Source organism: Nicotiana tomentosiformis, chromosome 11 (genome assembly GCF_000390325.3).
Source record: "Nicotiana tomentosiformis chromosome 11, ASM39032v3, whole genome shotgun sequence".
Classification (NCBI taxonomy): Eukaryota; Viridiplantae; Streptophyta; class Magnoliopsida; order Solanales; family Solanaceae; genus Nicotiana; species Nicotiana tomentosiformis.
This window is the reverse complement of record NC_090822.1, coordinates 2,361,345-2,372,993: the sequence shown is the minus strand read 5'-3', so window position 1 is coordinate 2,372,993 and position 11,649 is coordinate 2,361,345.

Genomic DNA, 11,649 nt, shown 5'->3' with positions numbered 1-11,649 from the left:
TGCGAACTCCTCTTGTTTTCTGGCCATATCTTGTAGAGTTCTATTTTTTCGCTCAACTACTACATTTTGTTGAGGTGATCTTAGAGCTGAGAAGTTGTGAGTATATCCTTGATCATTGCAGAATTCTTCAAATGCTCTACTTTCGAATTTTCCCCCATGGTCACTTTGAATAGTTGTAATAAGGTACCCTTTTTCTCTTTCAACTTTCTTAGAGAAAATCTAAAAGTATTTCAATGCTTCATCTTTGTGAGATAAGAAAGTCACCCAAGTAAAACGTGAGTAGTCATCAACAATAATAAAAGCATATCATTTTCCTCTTATGCTAGCAGTTATGGTGGGTCCAAACAAATCCATGTGGAGCAATTGTAAAGGCTTGGTGGTAGATACAATGTCTATGCTTTTGAAGGAGTTTCTGGTTTGTTTGCCAATTTGACATGCATCACATACATGATTTCTAGAAAAATAGAGTTTAGGGAGACCAATAACTAAATCATGCTTGGAGAGTTTCTCAATAAGATGCATGCTTGCATGACCAAGTTTCTTATGCCACAACCATGGATCATCAGATATAAATGTTAAGCAGATGTGACTATCTAGAATTTCAATGCCATCAAGAGTGTAAACATTTCCATACCTCTTTCCTGGGAGTATTATTTTACCAGAGTGTAAACATTTCTATACCTCTTTCCTGGGAGTATTATTTTACCTGTCTCATCTTCAATAGTGCAGCTTGTTTTCTTGAATTTAACTTCGTACCCTGAATCACATAGCTGACTTATACTCAGGAGATTTTAGTTGAGTCCTTCTACAAGATACACTTCAGTAATATCATGGTTGTTATTGAATGGAACTGTGCTAGTGCCAACTATCTTTCCTTTTGAATCATCGCCAAATTTGACACTTAACATTTTTTAGCATGTTTTTTTCACTTGTCATGTGACTGGAACATGCACTATCTAAGTACCATTTTCCTCTGCGGATCTTTCTGCGGTTTTCCTGTAAAATAGAATTATCACTTTCTTTTAGGTACCCAAGCTTGCTTGGGTCCTTGATGGTTAGTTCTACTAAGATCAGGATTGTTTTTGGGTTTTCAAATCCATCCTGAAATATTAGATTTACGAAATCGACATAAAGAATATTTATGTCCACTTTTGTTACAGTAGTGACACATAGGGGTTGATCCAATTTTTGATATATCACTTGTGTTAGTACTTGTGGACTCAGTTCTAACCGGTCCTTTTTCAGTTGACTTGTAAGTCGCCTGGTTAGACTTGACAGAACTATGACTGGTGGAATTACGCATGGCATTATGTTGCATTTGTAATTCCTAAACTTCATCTTGAACTACATCTCGTTTAGTTTCACATACTTCAATCTTGAGTTCCTGGTATTTCTTTTCCCTATTTAGTCTCCTTAGTTCGTTCATCATTTTTTGAGACTCTTTCAGGGTAAGGTCAAGAATATCCTGCAATTCATTGCATCTATCACAGTTATAAGATCTTATCTCGCCTGTTTCACCTCATGCCATGAAACAATTTTCATTATCTTCTTTGCATTCATCGTCTCATGCATCTTCATCAGTCCAACAACCCGAATATTTGTTAATGTCATTTTTCAGAATGGTCATGAAGCATAGAGTTTCTATTTCCTCGTGTTTCGAATTGTCTTCATCACTCCATCTTCCGAAAGATTTATTTTTATTAAATCCTCTAGAAACCTTTATTTTAAGATCTGGGCATTCAGCTTGAACATGCCCATATCTTCCACACTCATAACATTTTTCATCATTCTTCTATTGTTCATTGTATTGCCGGGTTCACCTAGGGGGCATCCTACCTCTTCTTGTGTTTCTGTATCTTCTCATTAAACCATCCATGTTTCTTGATACCATGGCAATATCTCCTTGAAGAGCTATTGGGTCGTCATCAATATTATTTTCTGGTCCTTCAGTTGTAGCTTTGAAGGCAATTATTTTCTTGTTTTCTTTCTGGTTTGTTTTCTTGAGGTGAGTTTTCTCAAATGCTATAAGATATCCTCGAAGCTCATCATATGAAAGTTTGTTTAGATCTTGTGATTCGAGTGCAAGTACCCTTTTCTGCCAAGTGGTAGGTAGACTCCTTAGAATTTTCCGAACTTGATCACCACTTGAGTATTGTTTACCAAAAGCTTTTAGATTGCTAATGATTCTGCTGAACCTTGCAAACATTTCCTCAGTGTATTCTCTTTCTTTCATCTGGAAGAGTTCATAGTCATGAACCAATATGTTAATGTGAGTTTCTTTAACTTTTTTGGTTCCTTCATACGTAACTTCCAGTTTGTCCCAAATTTTTTAGTTGTATGACAACTTGAGATTTTCTCATATTCCTCTCCACTTATAGTATTATAGAGTAAATTGTGTGCCTTAGCATTAACCTGAACAACTGTCACTTGCTCGTCTATGTACTCATCTATATCTTCTCAATCAGCAGATGGATGAGTTGTTGCTGGTAGTGGATAGTTCCCCTTTTTGATAACGCGCCATACTTTGACATCATAAGATTTTGCATATATTTCCATACGCACTCTCTAGTGAGAAAAGTGTTGTCCATTGAAATATGGTGGCCTAACTTGCGATGTTTCTTCTTGAAAGAATGCTCTAACAATTACTTGATTTGCCATGATCTTTTCTCACAAGCTGTTAAGCGAAAAGTGTGAGACTAGTTCTGATACCAATTGATTGTGCAAGAGGGGGTGAATTGTGATTTTTCTTTTCTTTTTCGTAGTAGTCGACTAATTTGAGTTCTAGTCGACTTGGCTTTTCAGGAATCCAATGAAAAAGATATATTGTAGAAAATAAATGACATAGTATGTTTTTATACTGGTTCAAATTCAGAGTGAATCATACATCCATTCCCCTTGGGTTTCAAGGATGATCTCTTTCAAGTATGAAGTGGCTTAGTACAGATGAGTTGATGTTGTTATATACCAACAACTTCTGTCACTCGTTCTTTTCTCTATAATTGATACAATGCCTCACCAGTGTTCTTTTCTCTCTCTCTCTCTCTCTCTCTCTCTCTTTACTTCTTTAATACACAAGAAATCTAAAGCAGACTATAGTGTTTTGTTTGAAGTAGAACAAAGAGATCGAAGTTAGTTTGATCAAAGTATATTCGCTTCAAGTCTGTAACATATGTATATATATACTTCGTGAGGCCTTCTTGACTTTTGAATGACATGAATCTTGAGAGATTGCAAACCCATGGGAGTTGATCCTTGAACGGAATCATAGATTGATTCTTTCCAAGAATAAAGTCAAGTTTTCGTTGATCTTCCTTGATTTGACAAGCTTTTCATCCGCTAGGCATATCTTTTTGTTACTTGAGTGATTTGTGATAAATCTCTTGATTTCTGGATTCAACAATCTCCAGTGCAGCCCTTTGCGATCTTGTTTCCCTTTGATTTGGGACCTTCCTGTAATATCTTCCGTGAATCATTTATCGAATCATTGATTGATTCTTCTTCTGTATCTCCACTTCTTCTTCCTTTTTCATCTCTTATTATTGATTCTTTCCCTTGCATTGATCCGGTAATAGATTGTCTCCTCAATCTATTCTTGAATGGTATTGCTTCTTGATTCCTTTGATTTATTCCTTGTGATCCTGCACCACATGTGATATATCATTTTTCATCATTGAAACTCATAATTAACATATGAATCTCTTAATTATATAAGCCTTTTGGAGAAAACAGTGTAGGCTTGACTTAAAACGAACAATATCACATCATGTTAAGAGTATCAATGAGCCAGCTGAACTCAACACATACATTTGTAAATCAGAAGTCGCTCGTGCCTCTCATAACAAAAACCAACCAGATCCAGAAGTCGCTCATGCCTCTCATAACAAAAAGTGATTAGATGTACTAAATTCTGATGCCTTAGATTACACATAGTAGTAATCTCATAAACAAACTCTTTCTCTAAATTCTTTGAAACTGGGAGCCTCTTTATGGCAACAGTCCTCCATTTGGGACCATCGCTTTGTATACTTTTCCCAGCATTCCCTTCCTAGTTTCATTGTCTTGGCTAAAATTTGAAGTTGCTTTCATACTTCCATAAAACATATTCTTGTGACAATCTTCTCGAGCTTAAAAATCTGAGGAAAATAGCATATCTATCATTAGCATATTATTTTTCTTCTCTATAACAAATATTTGATCAAGTAGTACCTCATCAATTTTTATTTATGTGACATAATTTAACTGGCATTTAGTTTAAGAAGATAAGAATACTTTTAAAAGTTGTAGTCTTAAATGTACCACAACACTTTTCTGGTTTTGAAGCTTGTAGGTTGCGATCATTCAATATTGATGTAGCTTCGGCATTTGGTTTAGTACGAATGAGACATAGAATTAGAGGTGTCAAATGGGCAGGTTAAGTTAATTTTTGTCGGGTCAATGACTCGTCCAAATGTAACTTGGGTTGAGATAGTCTGGGTCAAGTTGGGCTAAAATTTGGGTCATAGCCCAACTCGCCTAACTATTAATTACCAAGCTTTAATTAATGTATATTATTTTCTTATGAATCATTTAATTATCAAAAATAAATCTTTTATTATGGTCATATATAACATATCAAATTAAAAAAATTATTTTAAAGATATTCTAGCAAAGTTACTCATGGATCAATTTGGGCTAAAAATCAACCCAACTTTAAATGTACTAAAATAGGTTAGATCAATATGGGCTGAGTTCAACAAATAGGCGGGTCAATGACCAACCCAACCTTGGGTGGGTCGTACGAATCAAATAGGTTTGGGGTTAAATTGTCATCCCTGCATAAAATAGTCAAAATTTTGGATGTTGTTAGTGGAGTAGCCAGCCTTTTGGCTATGTTTTCTATTACTCTATTTTATTTCATGAAGTACTTGCCCCTATATAACAGCATTTGCCCAATATTCAGAGGATCCAAAACGATGAACATAAAGATCTTATTTTAACTACTATTCTAACGGACTTAATGTCTTTTATAAGTAATCCAAAAATAAAGTCGAACTAAACAGTTCAACTAGAACAAGCTAGGTTTACGTCATTTTACCATACCTCGAGAAAGAAAAATCAAAATCAAGGGAATATATATATACACACACACACACAAAAATTATACTTTATCTCGGCTATCGAATGTAAATAGTTTCGGGCGCGGGCAAAAAGTGAAAAAAGCCCAAAAATCAATATCTCCACCATTAGCTTGTACTTTTTGCTAGTAATCAAAAGAGAGAAAAACAATTTGAAATGAAGAAAAGGCATACATATAGATTTGACATAACTGGATAACAACCTTAGAATGTGAAGGTTCAATTTTTTTTACTTCAATCACAAGCATCAACACTGAAAGTCAAAGCATTATTTTTAGTATCAAAAGTTAAACCTATGCCTTGAAGCTGAATAATGCCTATAAGTGTAGATTTATCATCCCATAGCATAAAAGCTAGGCAATTGTAGCCCCCAATACTAACTACAACTCGTTCATCTACTAGCAACACCTCTTGCCTTTCAGAATAATTGCCAAAGTAAAACTTGATAACTGGGAAGTATACTTCAGCACCATCTGGATTATTGTCACGACCCCAAATCTATCTAGTCGTGATGGCGCCTAACCCAACTTGCTAGGTAAGGCAATTAATAACTATCAAATTCCAATGAAACCTAATGAGACAAATAAATAAAAGAGAATATATGAATCTTATACATTTTCCAAGGACTGGTAGTACAAATCATGAGCTTCTAAGATTTAGAATTTACAAAGCTAGTGAAAAATAAATACATCATCTGTCCAAATAATACATAAATAAATTTCACATAAGTCTAGAGTTACCATGAATAAGAGACAGCTATGACCGGAACGCATTTACGTCTTCAATGATAGTTCCCATCATGCATAGCAACATCAGCACCCAAATCTACACGCAAGGTGCAGAAGTGTAGTATGAGTACAACTGACCCCATGTACTCAATAAGTAACAAACCTAACCTTAGGTTGAAAGTAGTGACGAGCTGGAACAGTGGTAGGAGCCCAACACCAGTAGCCAATAACAGTTCATAATAAAATAATCATAATGGTACTAGAAACAAACTTAGATATAAGATGCTCAACTCGTTCACAGTTCCGGAAAAATAGGCATGCTTTTCAAGTATATCGGTGAAAACTCAATTATTTTACCGTAATCACCAAAAAATATGAGTAAGTTTGAAAACTGTGATTTTTCCTAAAAATTCCAACAACATGTAAGATGTTCCATTATCAAGTGGCATGAGGAAAGTACTTTCTATGCCTACATGTCAATGTATGCATGCCAACTGTAATACAATGCATTAATAAAATCATATGCATACTCTCGGTGTATCAATGCACTCAGTCCTCCCAATCACTCAATCCTCACAACCACTCAGTCCTCACAGCCACTCAGTCCTCACAGTCACTCAATCCTCCCAATCGCTCGACACTCGCACTCAGTAGATACCTGCGCTAACTGGGGGTGTGTACGGACTCCGGAGGGGCTCCTTCAGTCCAAGCGCTATAATAAGCCAATCATGGAATAAATCAAAAAAATATGTTGCGGCGTGCATCCCGATCCTATCATGAATCAATAATACTCGTTGCGGCGTGCAGCCCGAACCCATCAATGTCCTCATAATCAGGCCATCAGCCTCACTCAGTCATCAATCTCTCCAGTCTCTCGGGCTCACAATGTCATAAAAATCAGCCCAAAATGTAATGATGTGATGTATCAATAAATGGTATTAGAGACTGAGATATGATATGCATATGAATGCGTACGATTGAGTATGTAGTTGCAATGTAAGAAAATAACTCAACAACATAAATGATCTCGGTGGGTCTCAACAGAATAAGCATGTAGCATAGACATGGTTTCTAACATGGATCACAGCTCAATAGCTCTAGTACGTAGAGATTTCATGGTTACAGATAAGATCGGATAACTACACAGCACCACAGAAATAACAGAGTCACAATTCACATGGTGCAAGCCCATATGCCCGTCACCTAGCATGTGCGTCACCTCAATACCAAACACATATCACGTAAATTCAGGGTTCTTACCCTCAGCACCAAGTTTAGAAGTGTTACTTACCTCAAACCAGCCAAATCCAACATCGAACAAGCCAAACGATGCTCCAAGCGTACCGACCTCCGAACGGCTTGAAACTAGGCAAAAGCAACTCAAATACATCAAATAAAGCCTAAGGGAACAATTTTAATTGATAAAGGTCGAATCTTTACTCAAAAGCCCAAAATCAACCAAAAAGTCCAACTTGGGCCCGCGCCTCGGATCTCGACGAAACTAATGAAATATGATAACCCATTCAATTACGAGTCCAACCATACTAATTTCACTCTAATCCGACTCCAAATCGATGTTCAAAACTAAAAAATTCACTTTATGAAATTTTAGACAAACATTCCCAAATTTCACTTTTGAAATCATCAACCAATTGCCAAAAATGAAAATAGATTCATGAAAAATAATAAAAAAATGAGTAGAGAACACTTCAAAAATCAATCAAATCTAAGCTCTTCAACTCAAAATATGATCAAATGAACAAACCCTTGATTTATCTGCTTCCGCCCAGCTGTTCTGCCTCGTTTCTCATGCCAAATGATCCCGAAACTCACTTTTGATGCATGCAATGGATTTCTTGTGAATTTCCAGTCAAGTTGGGCATTTGAATCACTCCATTTGACCTTATAATGAAGGAGATATGTTGGTTTCAATATTTGCAAATAGTGGAGATTTTTAATACGAATTCAGTAGCAATATCATAATTAATCTGAAAAATCTGGCAACGCAATTCTTAGTAAAATGACCACTAATTCCTCACACGATGTCGAAACTTGATGATTCCAGTTGTTATAGTTCCAAAATTACGATACAGATTTAATGCTTCAATCAAAACAAAAATTGGAGCTTATTTGCTTAATGTGGTACCATTTATGCATGAAGAAACAACGTTGAAACATAAAAAAACGAGCGCAACATAACCCAAACCTATCTGAAACTCACCCGAGCCCCTCAGGACCCGCAAAATAACCTAAACCTATCTGAAACTCACCCGAGCCCCTCAGGACCCCGTCTGAACATACCAACAAGTCCCATAACATAACATGGACTTACTCAAGGCCTCAAATCACACATAACAATATCGAAATGACGAATCGCACCCCAATTCGAACTTAACTAAACTTTCGACTTTCAACTTCCAAAACTCGCGCCGAAACATATCAAATCAACCCGGAATGAACCCAAATTTTGCAAACAAGTCCCAAATGATATAACGAAGCTATTCCAATTCCCAGAACCACAATTCGAATACGAGATCATCAAAGTCAACTCTCGGTCAAACTTATGAACTTTTCAAACCTTCAAATTTTCAACTTTCGTCAATTTGCGCTGAAACCTTCTAGAAATATCCAAATGCAAATCCGGGCATATGCTCGAGTCAAAAATCACCATCCGGACCTAGCTGAACCATCAAAACTCCAATCCAAGGTCAAATACTAAAAAGTCAAACTTGGTCAACTTTTCTAACTTAAAGTTTCAATCATGAAATTCATTCTTCCAAATCGATTCCGAATAACCTGAAAACCAAAACCGATGATTCACACAAGTTATAATACATCATACGGAGCTACTCATTTTCTCAAAATATCAGGCGTAGTGCAAATGCTCAAAACAATCGATCGGGTCATTACAATCATCTTCACAGCAAGTGTCAAATATACCAAATCCATCTTCGATCATTGTATAATCTTTTACTTCTTCTCTAAAAATGTTGCGAAATATAATGTAATAATCATGAGGAAAATGAGTAATTAGTGTCTTTGTATCTACCATGATGCCCCGGTAAGGAGGTATGAGCGGTTGGCTTTGACGGGTATGAGAAGAGATAGAGGGCGGCCTAAGAAGTATTGGGGTGAGGTGATCAGGAAGGAAATGCCGCGACTTCAGACTTTCGAGGGCATGGCTCTTGATAGGAAGACATGGAGGTCGAATATTAGAGTTGAAGGTTAGGAGGGAGCCGAGCGTTTTTCTTCCTTTGTACCGGGAGTGGGGCTAGTCTGTTAGGGTATTGTCTTGGATTATTATTGGTGTATGTTGTGTCCATACCATTTTTCTGTTTTTTTTTATAGTACTGTGGCATTATTATTGGTTGTTGTAATTGCTTTTTCATCTATTTTTTATTTCCTACAATGCTTATATTTTTTTTCTTATTTTTATTGCTGCCAGGGATGGCCCTTCCCTAAAGCAAGTAAAGCAACCGCTTTAGGTCCCACATTTGTGGAGGCCTCATATTTTGTTACACCTAATAGGTTATATATAAGTTTAAAAAAAGTTTTGTGAAGTTGAAAAATATCATTATGTGGAAAGTTGCACGGAAAGGAAAAACAAATTTGATGTAGTGTTGATGATGAGGCCTGCTTTTGACACAGTGAGCCTATATTGATGGTTTAGATTTATTTTTTGAATTGAAAGTGTTAAAGGAAATAGTACAAATAGAAGATAACACTTTAATTATAAGGCTCAATCAAATAAAAAGATTTGATTTTTTTTTTTCAAATGTCTATATTGCATATAGAATAATGTAAAACAACTGTTACTGTTGCATCAATGGAAAGAAGTTTTTTAAAATTAGAATGGATAAAATATTATCTAAGATTAACAATGTCTCAACAGAGATTAAATGGATTAGCTATATTATCAATTGAGAAAGACTTATTAGAAGAAATTGATTATAAGAAGATTATTAATAACATTGCATTTTAAAAAGCGAAAAAAATAGACTTCAAATTAAAAATAATAATATTTTTTTATAAAAGTTAAGGCCCCTAATTAATGTTAGGCTTTAGGCCACAAAATTCATCGGGCCGTACCTGGTTGTTGTCACAGATTCTATTGTCTATTTTCGTCTTCTTGTGCTGAGAGTTTCTCGGAAACAGCCTCTTTACCCCTCCGGAGTAAGAGTAAGGTCCGCGTACATTCTACCGTTACTCTATGAGTTTCTTTTTTACCATTCCACCACGAGGGATCCACTGGAACTTCCTTATCTGAAGGAAAAGTGATCACATCGATCAGATGCCATAAAACCTTTTGTTGTTTCTCGGGTCATATATTGTTCCATATAAATAAATCGCTTGCTGCCTAAAGCGCAATGAAAATCATGATCTGCACTTATGCAAGTTGAACTGTTTTCAACGCAATCAAGTTCTGCGAATGTTTTAGAGGGGGTAGAATCGTATGTATTATAACGTGGTTTGAAACACTTATCTGGAACACAAGGTGCACATTGCCACCAAACTAAGTAACTTCCACTGTCGATTAGCAACTAATTTCTTGTTCTTTCACAACCAAGCAACAAAAGGGCAACATACTGACTTTTAAAGTAGTTAGTAAGTGCTGCCTTTAGGACTTGGTCATGAGTCTTACTCCCAATTATGCGCGTACTTCTCATGAAAATCGGTCACATTTTTTTATTTCAGTATGACGGTATTTGAACTTTGATGCCAAGTATGTAGCTTGAGCATGATCTTGAGCAAGACGATTTTCCTCATTATTTTTATATAGTATTTCGCTACATATTTAGAAGTGAAGTACGAGATATTACTATGGTTGAAAGTCCAGTCGGAGCTTTTGACACTTGCTATAAGGAAGATCCAAATGGTCGCGACTTATACTTTCTTGTTGTGAAGTTGTACTTTGGCATCGTAAAACCCGAGTACCATGTTGTTTCTGGCACAAGAACAAGTCGTTGTGAACTATCGGGGACTCTACTGCTTGGCTTTTAAGGGATGGAATAATGACTACTCAATATTAGGAAGTAATCAACTCCAAGGTGTAGCATTAACTTTTGATACTTCAGCAAACACTTTGTCCTTTGACGTAGATGCATGCGATTGAGATACATATAAAAATTTTGGGTCTTAAATCTAAAGTTAGATAAAAATTCACTACGACTACAGCTAGTATGTCTTCTTCTTTATCTCTGTTTCTTTTCATGACTCAATCATAAAACAAAGCTACACTATTTTTTTTTTCTAGTGAGAATCTTCCATTTGCAGCTAGCATATTGCAATTGGCATCCACTTGATGGTGTAATCCAGTAAAACAAGTATAATTAACTTTTAATACAGTTTCATAATCGGTTGAGTGCAACCTGTTAAAGTAGAAATATTGATCATTTTGCGACATTACTCTTTTTACTTAATCATGACTTAAAAAACCTCATATTTATGCCATAAACCTGTTGGCTTTCAAATACATGGAAATCAGGAGTTGAAATACTTTTTCCTGTTTCTTCAAGATAAGTGGGTATACGTATTCAAAACTCGGAATATGGAAATATTATGGATCCAAACGGAGCATTTGTAATAATGAGAATTCATGCGGCCGACCCCAACTACATTGGGATTAAGCCGCAGTTTGTATAGGGTAAAATCGGTTTGTATTAAATACTCGTATAATAGAGCGACACGTGAAACCAGAGACAGACGGAAAGCGAGACAAATGGAAATCAAGACCGGGGTCAGCATCTTTGATTGGCACCGGGAAGACCCCAAAGGGAACATTGTTAATGAAGACAAACAAATGTTTG